At 36.9% G+C, this 17,112-nt stretch overlaps 1 protein-coding gene across 7 annotated transcripts in view; it reads right to left on the bottom strand.

The window, feature by feature from the left end:
* Positions 1 to 17,112, bottom strand: part of Mbd5 (methyl-CpG binding domain protein 5) — a 407,001-nt gene that overhangs the window by 142,145 nt on the left and 247,744 nt on the right. For all 7 annotated transcript variants that reach the window (XM_063259600.1, XM_063259599.1, XM_063259605.1 and 4 more), the window contains one exon: positions 3,426 to 3,538. The gene's annotated coding sequence lies outside the window, so the exon portion shown is untranslated. The remainder of the gene's footprint in view (positions 1 to 3,425; positions 3,539 to 17,112) is intronic.

Raw genomic sequence — 17,112 nt, 5'->3', positions numbered from 1 at the left:
CCTCCTCATCCTGTCAAACTGAACCCCAAATACAGATATAATTTATACGAAAGGATTCTATGGTCAAATATGTTTGATTTGTTAAGATCTTGGTACACTATAGAGGCAGGAGACTAGGGTATAACCAGCTGTCTGGGAAAGTGGGAAATGGGTCAGTCACAGAGATCTAGGAAATATGCAGCATAGCCATGAACCTGAGACCAATCATAAAGTTTATTTCTAATTCTTCTCAAACAGGTTTTTGATAGGACAACCTAGATTTGATATCAGTCTGAGGAATGGGAGACATAAAAGAAGGCTATCATTATCCCCATGCCCCTGTGTTCTCTTTCATAGAGGTTTGCTTTTACTCTGTAGAGTGCATTTTTTCTTTTAATTGTCCCACACTCATTCTGCAGAGCATGTTTCTTTTCCTATCTTTAGTAAAATGGAAAACACTACACCTTTTGCAGTTGTCTTGACCAATTCTTTGTTCAGGACAGAAAGAACCTAAAAATTATCTTTTGAAAGAGCCCTCAGTATACCAGAACCTGGTAGCACTATTATACTTTGGACCCTTAAGTTACAACCATTATCACATATGAACACCTCAGTTTACAACTACAATTTTAGGTTTAACGGATAACCAACATCTTGAGTTACAAACCATCTGAACTCAGATGTGTGTCTGTGGACAGGAATTCAGACAGTACTTCATATAATTACTAGAATTACTGCTATCAAAATGGCCCCCCAAGAGCTAGAAAAGAAGCTTAGGAAGGTAAAGAAAGCAATTACAATTGAGAAGAAGGAAATTAGAGATATGAGAGTGAACAATCTCACTAATATGTACTGCATGTTGAAATCTACAACCACAGCACTCTTACAGAGTAAAGATTTGTATAATGAAGCTAGGTTTGCTAAAGCTGTTACTCAAATTAGTAAGTCATGATTAACAGTGTTACATGAGGTAGAAAGGCTATTATTAGTGTGGATAAATGAAAGGCAGATGGCAGATTCTAGTATACTTGTGAAAAAGCTAGGGCTATAGATGCAGATCTTTTAAAGGATAACTCATCAACAAGTGATAATGGTGAAACATTTCATGCCAGTTAAGGGTGGTTTGACAATTTTAAAGTGAGAACTTGTGTTCATAGCATAGCTAGGCATGGTAAAGCAGTCGGTGCTGATAAAAAGGCTGCTGAAGATTACATACACCATGTTGAAATGATGACACAGAAAAATGGCTTTTGCTTTCACTAAATCTTCAACTGTGATGAAACTGGTCTCTTCTGGAAGAAAATGCCCAGTAGAACACATATTATCCAGGAAGAAAAGAAAATGCCAGGCTAGCATGCCTGTGAAGGATAGGCTGTTTACTGCTATGTGCCAATGTGAGTGGTCACCTCAAGATAAAGCCTCTTTGGTTTATCACTCTGAGACTGCCAGAGTATTCAGAAAACATAAAGTCATGAAGAATAGGTTAGTGGTCATGTAGCGATCTAACACAAAAGCCTGGGAAACAAGAGTACTTACTCATGAGTGGATCAGGGAGGCTTTCTGCTCTATTATTAAGAAACAGTACCTAAAGGGCAAATGTTTTACCACTCAAGGCTTTCCTCATCATGGACAGTGCTCCTGCTCACCCAAAGATTTGGAAGAGAAATTGGCTGACAAATCACCATGGCTCTCAGCCAACTTCCTCCCACCTAATACAACTCCTCTACTGTAGCCTATGGACCAGCAGGTTATAGCTAACTTTAACCTGTACACCAAGGAACTGTTCCTGAAGTGTTTCCAGATGGTCTTAGATACAGATTTAACCCTTAAAGAGTTCTGGAAAGAACACTGTAACATCCTTTCGTTTGTGGAGGTGAGAAATCCTGGGCCAATGTTTCTCTAAGGACACCAAGATCTGCCTGGAAGAAATCATAACCTAAAATTGAACAGGAAAGTGACACTGAAGACTCTGTAGAGGAGTCTGAGCTTTTAATTGATCCTGTGGTTGATGACACTATCACTATAGCAGATAGACAGTGGTGATGGTGAGGGACTGGTAGAGGAACACTCAGGGGAACTGTCTACAGAGGAACTCGCAACTTCTGGCTGAGCAACAGAGAATGGCAGCTGAGAAGCTTTCTGAAGAGGAGGAGGAGTATAAATGATCAGTGCAGAAAAGTTCTTCAGAAATAAAGGAAATTCTGAAAAAATGGACAGAGCTACAAACATTTGTAAAGAAGACTCACTCAGAGAAAAAGCCAATTATTACATTCATTTGCTTGATGACAATGTCACGCCATACTACAGAACAGTGTTAAACAAAAGACAGAAACAGACAACCTCAGGCCAGTTTTTAGTTCTCAAAAGGTTGAGACCTAGTGAGCCATATTCCTGATACTCTTATGGAAGGAAGCTCTCTTTGCAACAGTAACTACCCTCCATTTCATCCTCCCTTCCTGCATGTCAAAGATGTTAACTAGAATGCTGAGTACAATATGAAACTGTTGTTTCTGGTAAACTAGGCACATGTTCTAACTTTGGTGAATATACTTAGAAAAATTATTGGTGTTTCTGGTAAATTACACACATTATGTAATCCATTTTTATTATGATAAGGTTAGTTAAGGGGTGCTTTGGGAAGTTCATAATGCATTATGGGTATTTTCATTATTTCTTATGGGAAAAACAGTCTGGACTTAGAACCAACTTGAGTTACAATCAGCCTTCGTGAAGAAATTGAATTTATAAGTCAAGGGCCCACTAATACATCTCAAAGATGGTAAATAATAGTACTTCCTAGTGATATGTCTTACTTTTAACAGGAAGCATACATAAGAATTAAGGTTCTTCAATGTTTATTTCTGGAAATTGTCTTTAAAAAATCCTCAGACATGAGAAAAAAGATGTATGTACAAAGATATTCAAGAAGTCATGTTTACCCCAGAGAAAACTTGTAAACATTGAACATAGTCAATAGGATATATAATATTTGTTACAATTCTCAAATTAGAATATTACATCACCATTAAAAATAGTGAGTTGGATATTTACTGACATGAAAAATGCCACAGTATATTGCTAAGTAAAGGAAGCAGGGCAGCCAAATAACATTTATACCCTATTGTTTTTATCCATAATTAATATTGTAATTATAAGTACATATGTTATACACAAAGTGCCTATTAATAAATTCAGAAAAGAGGACTAGAAAATACAAACAGTACTATTTTTTCAAGGTGATAGGATTACTACATTTTTTTCTTTTTTTCACTGAACATGTATTAATTTATAGAATTTTTTTTTTGGATAGGACATGTTTAAATACCTTAAATACCTGGAAACATGGCACTTTAAGTCACTGATATCAGATACTTTCTGATTAGGTCCACAAGATATAAAAACTATAATTGTTAGAAGAACTTATGGAGATAAAACACAGTTCCTACCTTTTGCAGAAAAAATAATGAAAACATAACAAGTGCGAGATCCAGCCGTGTAAGGGAGGCAGTAAATCTTCAGACACTATGCCTTTATGAGTCTCAATAAGGGAATACCTCTTCTCTCTGCAACAGAAATAAGATGGGTATCACATTTATTTAAAGACTAACTTTCAACTTTGATTTTATTTGACACTGGTAGTTGGTATTTAAATTCTAGTATCTTTAGCAAAGCACCAGAAAGAAGCTAGGTGTGATGGTACCTTCCTAAAATGTCAGCACTTGGAAAGCTGAAGCAGGAGGAACATTGTGAGTTTGAGGCAGTCGAGATTACATTGTGAGTTCAGGCTAGCCTGGACCAGTGACGAGACCCTGTCTCAAAAAAACAAAAACAAAAAACCCTAATGACAAAAATATCTAAAAAACAACAGAATAAGAGAGTGTTGTAGTTAGGGGTTTCAAGAAGAACAATTACATATGGGATACATAATATCATTTATAATGGTCACCAAGGAGTCAAATACACAGAAAGTACAGGAAATTTGTCCACAACACTAACGATCTATAAAATCCAGTTGAGGGCCTGGATCCCATGGCAATATCTGCATGAGTTCAGCTGAAAACCTACCGCCCATGACAATGACCCATGCAAATTCATCCCACGAATCTGCATGGGAAGGCTCAAAGGTCACCAGTGGAAGCTAGAAAGTCTATGCCAGTGTGGTAAAGGATCTGCGTCAGCAGGTCGAGGGTTCTATACTACAGTCAGTGGTGCTCAAAATAAGGACAAGAGGTGTCTTGCAAAGTACCACAGCCACCTGCAGCTCCTTCTCCAACGAGAACAGCAAAGTACATATCAGGAAGCCAGCATGACAAGCCTCTCCTGGAGAATAAACAGCACACATCTCCCTCTCCAGAGCCAGGAAGTGATGCTCAAAATAAGGACCAAAGCTCCCCTAAAATGAACCTCAGCCGTTCTCAGCAACAAGATCCCGAGCTCCTCTGATAACAAAAGCTGAGTTCATATCAGGGGAGCCAGCTGACAAGTTCCTCCAGGGGACCCAATGGCTCCAAACAACAACACCACTTAGGGGAAACCATAACACTACTCTTCCTTGCCAAGTCTCCTTTTTTATGCTGGCAACAGTCCTTAGGTTGGCCACTGAAACTCAGCACCATGCTGATTCAGGTCAGCTGGTGTTTAAGTTGACTACCAGTTACCAATCCACTACAGAGAGTATCTTCATCCTTTTCATGATGAACTACTATAGTAGTACTATACTTTTAATGTTTCTTAATTTATTTAGTAATTTAAAAATTGTCAATAAAATGAATATAATTTTTATGGATTTATTATTGGTGAGACTGTATGTTAGATCTTGTGGTGAATTATTTTAGTCCATTTACCATCTTTTTCTTTTTCTGTTTTTGGTTTTGTGAGGCAGGGTTTTGCTGCAGAGTTGAGGCTGGCCTTGCACTCAGTATGTTGCCCAGGCCAGCCCTGAACTTGGAATACTCTTGTCTCAGCATTACCATGACCGTGCACAGCCCTTAACACTTTTTTTTTTTTCAATTAATATTTAGTCAAAAGTATTTCTTGGGTGCCTATTATACCAGGCACTATACTTTCAACACTAATCATTTTAATACAATGTAACCACTAATATCTTAGTTTTAAGATTAAGCCTTCAGGATTTGATCACAAATAGACTCCTTAAGCAACTATTTTTTTAAAAATTTTATTTAAGGAGAAAAAGAAAAAAAAAACAGAAAAAGGGTACAAGTTATACAGAATTTCAGAAAAAATAAACAGTAGGAAATCACTAGTTAACAGATTACATATTGTCATCTTAGAAATAGTTGTTCAAGTTACAAAATTAAAGCATATAAAGTGGACATTCAAACAGTGAGATTGCAAACAGTTCTGTTCAACGATCCAACAAAACTCAGTAATATGGTTATCTATCTTATACACTTAAATATACATGCAGTTATATCCTTTAGAGCACTTTCCTCTTTTTTTTACAATGACAATTACACATTTTGGGTTTTATTAATCCCACAATTCTTATTATTTTTTTAAGAGAATAAAACCAAATGTGACATAACAAAACAGAGTCAGTCAAATCAAAAGGATGGACATAATACACAATGTAAAAACAGAATACAAGGTGATCAATAATGGTTACCATAATGCCTCTTGCTAGCTTAAAAAGAATTGCCTATATCATTAGTTATAATAAAATTGAACAAAACAGTAAAGAACAAAACCAATAAAACCAAAACACTGGAGACATTACAGGACTTCAAAAGAAGATAATAGTCAAACTAGAATGGGCATCATAGTCAATCTTATTATCTTCACAATTGTTGCCTATACTCTCAAACTTGGTACTATCAAGCAAAACAGAATAGAGGAAAATCAGTCAAAACAAGATGGTGAGAGCAATACAGGGTTTCAAATCAAGTTAATAGGACATCAAAGTGGGTTACTATAATGTATCCTGCTATTTTTTATTTTTCCCTTAATTAAAAAGATAAAAATAAAAAAGTAAATAATAAAAAAGGAGATTGAGATAAAAGAGGGCATAACAACAAAACAACACAGATCAGAACATAACCATTTAAGCAAAATAGTGTTTCACCACAAGATATCCCGACATAAAAGTAATCATAGTGCCTTTTTCCTTGAAATCTTTGAGTATAACTTCATATACTGTAGTATCAAACATATCAAGACAATGTAAAACCATTCAAGAGAATGACAGTATTACAGGGTATTTAGAACCAACTAACAGAAAATGAACAATGGTTTCTGTATAATCTCCTTGTCTATAAAAGTTTTTGTTTATATTATCACATATAATAAAATCCAGTAAGATACAACCTGTTAAGATCGATGGAGACAGAAGAACAAAAGCTTGATGGGACTTCAAAACAAGATGATATTAAATCAGCACTAGCTATTATGTCTTGTTTTCTCCACAATAGGTGTTCCTACCATCCAACCTTCTCTGCCTCATTTCTGTTGAGCTTTTTTTTTATCTCATTAGTTGTCAGTTTGTCTTCTTCATTTTGCTTTCTGCTCCATTCACTGTGGCCTCTCTGCCACTGTTTCTGGAATCTTGGTATGGTCCTTTTTCAGAATATCCTGCAGTATTCTCTGTAGAGTTGAATTGGTGGTTGCAAATTCCCCTAGTTCCTCTTTATCCTGGAAGCACCTTGTTTCTCCATTAATTTCTAGGGATAGTTGTGTAGGATATATTAATTTTGGCTGGAGGTTATCTTTCAAAGCTTGAATTATTACCCCCCATGCTCTTCGTGATTTGATGGTTTGTGCCGAGAAGTCTGCTGTAATTCTGATGGGTGTTCCTTTGTAAGTGATCTGTTTCTTGTCTCTGACGGCTTTTAATATTCTGTTCTTACATTGGATTTCTGGAATTTTGATTATTATATGCCTGGGTGTAGTTCTGTTTGGGTTGTAGGTGGCTGGGGTCCTGTATGCCTCATACATCTGAGTATCTTTACCTTTGCTAAATTAGGGAAATTCTCCTGGATTATTTCTGTGAATTGCCTTTATAGTTCATTTGTTTGTGTCCCTATTTCTTTCTTTACGTTCTTAATTCTTAAGTTATAGAACCTCATCATCTTCTAGCCTTTGTATTATTGCTGTTTCCTTGTTATTTTTAAGAAGTTTTTCATTTCATGCTCCCACATTAAAATCTGTCCTCCAGTTCAGATAATCTATCCTTAGTTTCTTCCAAGCTGTTATGCCAGCTTTCAATAGAGTTTTTAATTTCCTGGTAATCTGTTTGAACCTGCTTCACGTATTCTATATTTTCTCTATTTTCTTCATCAAACAATTCTCCCCTTTTTTTTTCCTCTTCCATTCCACCATCTGTTTTTTCTTGGGTGGTGCTTAGCATTTCTCTAAGTATTCTACTTATATCTGGCTTTACTTTGTTAAATACTTCACTTTTGAACTTATTTATGAAGCTCTGGAGATATTGCTTTATGTCTATTGGTGCAGTGCCTGATATTGCATGTTTTCTCTCCTTATTCTCCTTCACATTTACCTTTCCTGGATCAGTGTTCTCAGGATTGGGGACCGAGGACCCTTTTTTGTTGCCTCCTCTTCTCATATTTTTTGTTCCTTCCATACAGGTGTACAAAGGAAGCCCAGTTTTTTTCTTTGCGGGTTACAGTTTGTTTGAATCGCACTGGCTAGGTGTTCCTGCCCACTGCAGTGTACTAGGGAGACACAGACTGGGGCAGCATATGTTGGACCCACCCCTCCAGGTCAGCCAATCTGCAGAAGGCTTCACTGCTCGGGTTCACCGCCAGGTGCAGGGACCTGGGTTGGGCTAGCCTACTGGGTCTTAGTCCGCGGCTTCACCCAGATCAGGCGCTCCCCACCAATCCTGCTTGAGAGGGGAATATGAGACTCAAGTCACTGTAGCATCCTTTTCTGGCTAGTCTGCTCGGTCCCAGAATGTCCTCTGTTGGAGCCTCCTTATCTATGGAGGGGTCCCTGTTCCTCTCACTCATGGCAGGTTGATACAGGGCTCCCCACCAGTCCCGCTCTCAACTTTGTTCACCAATTCCCGCTCTCAGAGCTGTGTCTCTATCCCTGCTGTGGCGATTGAGACACAGCAGCGGCGGCAGGAAATTCAAATCATGGTTTCCAGAGGCGCGGGTTCCAGCTTCGGTGCTGAGATTTTATCTGTTTCGGTCATAGCATCGGGAATGCATTTCCAGTTGGTTTCTCTCAGCTTAGTTCATTCCTGGGCTGGCAGGTTGTATCTCCCCTTGCTTAGGACTCCTCACACCACACCATTCCTGGATTGTAAGCTGGCTATCTTAGAGAGCCTCCATAGCTGCTATTATCTATCTGCCATGTTCTCCCAGAAGTCTACAGCACAATATCTCCTAAGCAACTATTACAACCCATTCAAAAACAGTTTGCCTGGTACCAAGTATGATTGTTACTATCACCAACAAAGAAAAAATTTCCAAATGTATTCAGTTATGTTATGGTTTAAATCTAGACGTCTCCCAGGAGCCCGGTACAATCATAGGCCAGGCTATGGAAGAGGATGGAACCATGGGAGCACCATAGTTGACTGGCATTAGGAAATGGGGCCTGAGTAGGGAGCTCCTGTCTGCCTCCTGGTGCCTTACTTCCCTCTCTGCTTCCTGGCCACGATGGCATTATTAGCTGCCCTCTCTCTAAGCCCTTCTGCCAGGCCATTTCTGTGTTTAAATTCACCAAACATGTATTGAATCCTCTGAACTCTGAGCCTCTATTGCATAAAGTTGTGCAAGTTGAGCATTTGAACCTAGCTAGGAGGAAAGTGACCAAGACAAGTTAAAATGAAGAAAATATCAAAGATATAACAATAAGTAAATGTGGTATAAAATACACACATACTGTATGTTTCATACAGTCTTTATTATGTGTAATGTGACCTATATTGATTCTCACACAATTTCCCACCAGTATTCTAATTTTTTAGATGAGAATTTTGTAGCTTAGAGAGAATAGTAAAATAGGAAGCTTAAATCTGGGTCCAACTTCAAGCCTAAAAAAATGTTATTTAAAGAGAAATAAATTAAAAATTATTGAAATGGAGAAAGTAATATTTACTGTATTACTAGTTAAGCATCCTGATATATGTGATGTGATCAAAAATATGGTGAATGTTTAATTAAAATTATTATAGTAGAAGACATATTGCCAATAATTTCTCTATCCCTTTCCAATGCATTTATCACATTATTTTTGACTCTATTTGAAGCAATTCTGGAAGTCCTCTTTCATGACTATCTGTATTTTTGCTGCTGTGGCCATCTCAAGGTCTTGAATCAGTTTAAGACATCTAGTTTTGACATGGGAGAAGAGTAGAAGACACACGGTAAATAAGACACCCAGGGAATAAGGTGAACAAAGACAAACTGTAGTATTTTTATGAGCATGGCTTTCTGCTCATGGCAGCACTCACTATATTTTTGATAACGTCTTGTAAAGACATGAAATGGGACTTGCAGTGCTGCTTCAGAAAGTGGCAAGAACAATGGGATAAGTGGGTTTGAAGCCAGGGGAATATTTTGAAGGGGATCAAAGGCAATGTCTTTTTTTTTCCCCTCTTTTTGAGACAAGGTTTCACTGTGTACTTCAGGCTGGCCTTGAACACACTTTGTAGCCCAAGCTCTTCTTGAACTCACAGTAATCCTCCTGCCTCAGCCTATTAAATGCTGGAATTATAGGCATGAATCTCCATGCCTCCTTGCAATGTGTCTTTTGTTGTAATAGATTTTAAAAATTTAAACATTCATCATATATTTTGATCAGCCCTGCACACATTCACACACAGCTATATGTCTGTATGGGTTGCGGTATTGTTACAAATATGGTAAAACATCACATAGGCAAATAGAGGTGCAGGGAGAAATGGAGGAGGTAACTATCTGGAAAAGAGAACAAGCAAAAATCAGCCTAAAGTATAGATTATATTTATATTGGCTCCTTATTGTCAACGGGGGTCTCACAGATAAATAGCAGTTGACTGACACTAACTTGCTCTATGGCCTCGATAACAAAAAACTCAAAACAATAACAATCTACACTTTCAAAACAAGATGATAGGACGTACTGTTATCTTCAAAAGAGTTGCTTAGATTACTAGATATAGACATGCAAAATTGATCTAATTGTAAGAGTATTGTTCTTTTCAAAAAACTAATAGAATTAGTAATATAATCATTTTAGCTACTATATATTTTTTTCTTCCTTCTTTTTTCCTTTTCCCTATCCCAGTTATTTTTCCCCTTTGAGCAGTTTCTTGCCCTTTCACAATATTTATTGTAGATTTTGGATCTTATATACTCTATCAGTTTCTTATACTTGGGAGACAATATGGTATTTACACAGTGAGTCTGATTTATTTCACTTATAACTATGATCTCAAGTCTCATCCATTTACCTATAAAAGCCTTGATATGATTCTTCTTTATAACTGAGTGGTACTCCATTGTATAAAAATACCACATCTTTTTTAGCCATTTCTCAGTCCATGGGCATTTGGGTTATTTCCAAGATTTGGTTATTACAAATTGGGCAGCTATAAACATGGATGCACATATATCACTGTGGTGTAATGTTTTCACTTCTTCTAGGAAAATGCCCAGAAGTGGGATAGTTGGGTCAAATGAGACCTCTAATCCTAGCTTTTTGAGGATGCTCCAGACTGATTTCCACAGTGGTTGCACCAGTTTATACTCCCACCAACAGTGGGGAAGTGTTCCTTTTTCCACACAGCTCCTCCAGCTTTTGTTGTTGGTTGATTTCTTGATCTTGGCCATCCTTTCCAGAGTGAAATGGAATCTTAGCATAGTTTTAATTTGCATTTTTCTAATGACCAATGATGCTGAATATTTTTTCATGTGTTTATTTGCCATTTATATTTCTTCATCTCAGAGGGGGAGTTGGCTAAGATTTTTTCCCCCAATTCATGGTTTTTCTTTTCATTCTGTCGGAGGTAACTTTTGACATGCAAAAAACTTTTTAATAAGGTGAGACCCCATTTGTTGATTCTGGGAAGCGTTTCCCATACAGTTTGATTTCTGTTCATGAACTCTTTACCTTCCCCTATGTCTTTAAGATTTCTACCTACTTTGTTTTTCAGCAGACACAGTGTTTCTGTTTTACTATTTAGATCTTTGATTCACTTTGATTTTAGTTTGGTGCATGATGATAGACATGGATCTAGTTTTAAGCATATGGAAAGCCAGTTTTCCAGTACCACTTATTTAAAATGCTTTCTTTCAGTGAACTTATTTGGCCCCTTTGTCAAAGATAAGGTGGCTGAGTATGTTTGTAGTTGTGGCTATATCTTCTAATCTATTCCATTGATCTTCAGGTCTGTTTTTTTTTTTTTTTTTTTTTTGTCAGTACCATGATAATTTTACAACTGTTGCTTTGTAGTATAATTTCAAGTCAGGGATTGTGATCCTTTCTGCTTTGCCTTTGTTGTCCAGAACTGCCTTTGTTATTCTAGATCATTTCTGGCTCCATATGAATTTTAGAAATTATTTCTCATCTATGAGGTATGCTAAATGGTATTTTGATTGGAATCACATTAAATTTGTATAACAGTTTTGGGAGAATGGCTATTTTTACTATAATGGTTTTTTCCTATCCATGAACAAGGAATGTCTTTCCATTTTCTGAAATCCTGATTTTTTCAGAATAATGCAATTTACAATGTATAGATCTTTTACTTCCTTTGTAAATTGATTCCTAAGTATTTCATTTTTTAATGTACTATTATGAAGGGTGTGGTTTCCCTTATTTCTCTCCCAGTGAGTTTGTTGTTTGTATACAGGAAATGCTATTGATTTTTGAGTGTTGACTTTGTATCCAGCTATGCTTCTGAATTTGTTTATTCTAATAGTCTGTTGGAGTTTTGGGAGTCTTCCATGAAGAGTATCATGTCATCTGCAAATAATGAAAATTTAATTTCTTCCTTTCCTATCCTTATTCTTTTTATTTCTGTCTCTTGTTTAATTGCTCTAATGTTTCCAGAACTATATTGAATAGGAGTGGTGATAGTGGACATCCTTGTCTTGTACCAGATTTTAGGTTGAAAGCTTCCAGTTTTTGTCCATCTAGTAAGATGTTGGCTGCTCGTTTATTGTATATAGCATTTGTCAGATTGAGGTAAAGACCATCTATTCCAATTTTCTGCAGAGTTTTTTAATCATGAATGAGTGTTGGACTTTATCAAAAGCTTTCTCTGCCTCTATGAGATGGTCATTTGATTCTTGCTTTGGCTCTATTGATATGGTGTATTTATTGATTTTCATATATTGAAACATCCCCGCATTGCTGGGATGAATCCCACTTGGTCATAGTGTGTAATCTTCTTGATGGTTTGCTATATTCTGTTTCCCAGTATTTTAATTTTGTTAAAATAGAGTGGTAAGGTCCTCTATTATGATTGTGTTTATTGTTTATTTGACTGTCCACATCTATTAATATTTGTCTTACATAATTGGGTACTCCCATATTCAGTGCATATATATTTCAGATTGTTAACTCTTCCTCTTGAAGTTTTCCTCTAACAAGCATATATGACCTTATCTCTTTTGATCATTCTTGGTTTGAACTTCACATTATCTGCAAATAGAATTTCTACCCCTGCTTTTTTCTGGGTTCCTGTCACATGGAGTATTGTTTTCCAACCTCTGACTTTCAGTCTGTGAATTGCCTTTTTGAGTTAAATGTGTTTCTTGTAGACAGAATATTGTAGGATTATGTGTCTTAATCCATTCTGTCAGTCTGTTTCTTTTGATTGGTGAATCAAAGACACTTACCTTAATGGTTACAATTGATATGTACGGAGCTATCTTTGTCATGTTATCCTTCTGTTGATGGTTCCCTATTTTTACTCCTCTGTTTAATTGCCTATCCTGCTTGTTGGTGGCTTGTTGTTTCTGTTGCTGTTCTTGAAATTGTAATCATTTCTAATTGTTTCTAGAAGATCTTTCAGTACTTTTTGTAGGGCTGGTTAATTTGCCATAAAGTTTTTCAGTTGTTCTTTGTTGTGGAAGTATCTTATTTTCTCCACTGATTTTGAAAGACAGTTTTGCAGGGTACATCAATCTGGATTGGAAGCCTTTATTTTTCAGTACTTTAAATACTTCTTCCATGCTCTTCTTGACTTGGTGGTTTGTGGGGTTTGTGTTGAAAAGCCTGCCATTATTCTGATAGGCATTCATTTATAGGTGACCTGTTTCTTTTCTCAAATAGCTTTTACTATTCTGTTCTTATATTCTGAATCTTATTAAATAATGAGGTGAGAGTTTCTTTTAGTTATGGCAAATTTGAGTTCTATATCCCTCACTTACCTGTGTGTCAGGTTCTATTCCTATTTCTGGAAAATTTTCTGCTATTATATCTGCAAATAGTCTTTTTATGTCATTTGTATTGTCTTCTTGATTTTCATTGACATCTGTCAGTTTTATATTGTTTCCCTTTGCATTATCTTGCTGTTGTTAAACTGATATTTCCTGATTCCTTGTCATTTTTAAGAGTTGTTTCCTTTCATAAGCACTAGTTGCAATTATGTCTTTGACATCTGAAAGTCCATCTTCTGTTTCATTCATGCAGTCCTGTCAGCTTTCAAAGGAATTTTTGATTTCCTGAATAACTCCTTGAATGTGTTTAATGTAGTCTATTGTTTCCTGTATTGTTCATTCAAGATTTCCATCACTTTCCTATGTGCCTCTATTTTACTTTTATTTATATCTTCATTGGATATACTCACCAATTCATTCACTATGTTTATCATTTTTGTTTTTACCTGAGCAATTATTTCTGATTGATTTCCTTTACAGCTTCCTAGAGTTGTTTCTTTACTACCCTTGCTATCATTTCAGAGATTTCAGGTGTATAATTTCCAAATTCATTCATGTCTATGTCTCTTGGACTTGATCAGGATTGTCTAAAAGTTTGACTGTGTTTTGTTCTTTCATTTGGGCATTTTCTGTTTCTCTGAATCAGCCTGATGTCAAATCCTTCCCTTTTGGTAGGTTGTTCAGCAGTGGGCCTCACTGAAGGTTGCTGTTGGTTCTGGGTTGTTGGGTGCCGACATCCATTCCCTGTGGACTTCCCTGAGGGTTCTGTGATACCAGAAGATTGCTGGGTGCAGTATCCCAGTCCCTGTGGGACTCAGAGATGATTCCCAGGTGTGGATGGGTCTTTGGGTGCAGACTTCCAGTCACAACAGGTCTCACAATGGGTTTCCAGATGACTGAGAATCGCTGGGCATAGACTCTCTGTCCCTGTGGGCCTCAGAGATTTTTCCTGGGTACTGGACACAGCTTCCCAGTCCTTGCAAGCCTCATCTAGGGTCCTTGGATGTGGGCAGGTCACTGGGTACAGCTTCCCCAGTCCTTTTGAGCCTCACCAAGGTGTGGGGCGGTCATTACTCAATTGCAGCTTTGCAATCCTTTTAGTAGTCACTAAGGGTTCCTGGATGACTGTAGGTCACTGGGAGCTGACTCCCAATTCCCACAGGCCTCAGAGATGGTGTCTGCCTGTGGGTGGGTCACTGGACACAGCTTCCCAGTTCCCAACAGGGTTGAGAACCCAGTTTTCACTCAGGGTTGCTGGATGACTGTGGGTCACTGGGTACAGACTCCCATTCTCTGTGGACCTCAGAGATGGTATCTGGGTGTGGGTAGGCCACTTGGAGCAGTTTCCCAGTTCCCAAAAGTGTCACCGAGAGTTCCTAGATGACTGTGAGTTGCTGGACACAGACTTTTGGTCCCCCTGGGCCTCAGAGATGATGTCTAGGTGTGGGCAGGCCCTTTATGTATATTTGTTTGTCTGTGTGTCCAATTTGTAAACAGTTGTTTTATTTGAGCTGAACACACTTTTCTTCATTTTGCACTTTTGAATTTTTGAAGCATTTGTTTGTCATTCTATTTGGCTTATGGATAAATGTCATCAAAATTAAAGATATACTTCCACTCAAATTACCAGTTGGTTGAAGTGGTGTTAAAATTGGTTTTAGAAATGTACTGCATATTGCTGCTTATATATTATGCTTGAGAGTCTCTTATTGTTCAAAAATAATGTTAATTGTTATGGTCTGATTTTCATAAGTCATTAAAAACTGTTAAGCTAATTAAAGAAAAATCCCTTACGGTGGGGGAAAACTGTTGGACACGACTCCAACTGATAAAAAAGCAGCGGCCTGGAATAAAAATTATCCAGTTCTTGTTAATGAACAGAGGTCCCCAGTAATCTCCATAGCCTTATATGAGAAACACTAAAATTTTGTTCAAAATATATTATTGTGATATGTTTACATTGGTGATCATCAAAAGGTTAAGTTTCTAGAAAAAAGAAAATAAGGTTTCCTGATTTTAAAATGCTCTGGTAAAAAAAAAAAAAAAACACAACTAAAAAACAAAGTTTTCACATGGCTATGACACTTCTTTGTTGCTACTCTTACGGTACATTTAATGCATTCATGGATTCATACGTACCAGTTTTCTAAAATGTAAAACTGGTATTATGTTGATGAACATTTTCTTTCAGAGTCAGTCTTATGCCTTTCTCTTGTGTTCCAGCTTTTGGTGATAAAAGGTTGATGCTAAGCTAACATAAGGTCACTAGTCAATAATATTTTTAAGAAAAACTCCTGTGATATGTATGTGCTATGTACGTCACTATACTTAGGCATTAAACAGTTCAGACAAGGTCACACAGTTCAATGATGTTTCATGAAAAGACCAAAATTAGGCAAGTGCTTCTTATGTACTAAATAGAGATGACTGACTAAAAAGCTATTCTATGTTAAAATATAGATTAAAATGTGTTACAAAATGTCATCACAATTGTGATGCTAAAGTACATTTTTTGGTCACGCTAAATGTCATATATGGCTTTTAACCTCAGTTTTCTCTGAAAAACCATGTAACTGTTGTCTGTTAACATTATATTAGAATTCAGTTCCTAGAACATTCATGGGTCATAAGAAATAACAGTGCTCTGATGATACTTTATATTTCAAGGTGCTTGATATTCATTGCTTCCATTACAATGTAACATTATTAACTTTCTCTTCTGGCTGTGCAACAACTAAAAACTAAAAGACGGGCTATGAGCACAGCCAGTATTTTGGTCTCAGTCCTCCGAGTTCAATGAGGACCCAGGGAATGAGAGAATTTTTACAGCAGATATCCTAACTCCGGTGAGTTATACAACCTTCTGACTAAGGAGGTTACTGAATCACAGGGGAGGAGGGGAAAGAGATCAATGGTGATAAGTGTGCCTAAGAACAGTCACCAAGAGAAAAAGTCTCCAAAGCTTTCATAAGAAGCAGTATGGTCAAGCAATGGCCATGCCTCATCCAGATGGCTGACAATGACAGAAGAACTGAGAAGTTGTATACACAGTTCCAAGGTAAATCCTGAGGAGACTTAACTGACCTTGATGCATAGATAAAAGGAGGTTAATGTTTATTAATATAGGTCTCAGTTTAACTTTGTGTTGAACAGTCAGTTGAGAAGTATAACCAAGAGATATTTAAAACAATAATAATAAAAATAAACTCATAATAATAAAATAATAATAAAAAAATAAACTCAAGTCACTAACCCCTTCTGGCAGTTTCCTGCTATAACAATAATTAACTACTGCTATAGGTCATCAAAAAATACAGTAAAATCTATAAAAACTCAACAAAAAATCCTTAAATTCTTTAGGTAAGATCAGCTAAAACTAGAGGCTTTTGACAAAATATCAGACTCCATCAACACAGAGCCAGAGAGGAAACAACAACAACCAACTAACCAACCAATCAACAAATAAAACAACGGGCTAAACTCACTATTTCACCCCTTATAAAAACAGTTTCTGGATGTGACTCTTTCTCAAACTTGTTTTTCCCTTCTGGGGTGCATGCTTCTATTACACATGCTCTAATTTTTCAAAATTTGTTTATTTTTGCCTAAATGCTACCAAACTCCAAGTGACCACACAGATTAAACCAATGATAAATATGGTAGGTTCCTTCCACTGATCAATCTTGTGAAAAGTGTTCATTCTTGGTAAACTACAAAACTTCTATTTGAGGGCCATTAGATTGACTTTCTAGGAGGGTCCTGACTTTGGTCTTCCTTC

The sequence above is a fragment of the Cavia porcellus genome, unplaced genomic scaffold (genome assembly GCF_034190915.1).
Source record: "Cavia porcellus strain 051 isolate PalLab524CR breed Dunkin Hartley unplaced genomic scaffold, mCavPor4.1 scaffold_12, whole genome shotgun sequence".
Taxonomy (NCBI): Eukaryota; Metazoa; Chordata; class Mammalia; order Rodentia; family Caviidae; genus Cavia; species Cavia porcellus.
Note: the sequence above shows the minus strand (reverse complement) of the source record. Positions and strands in the feature narration are given on the sequence as shown.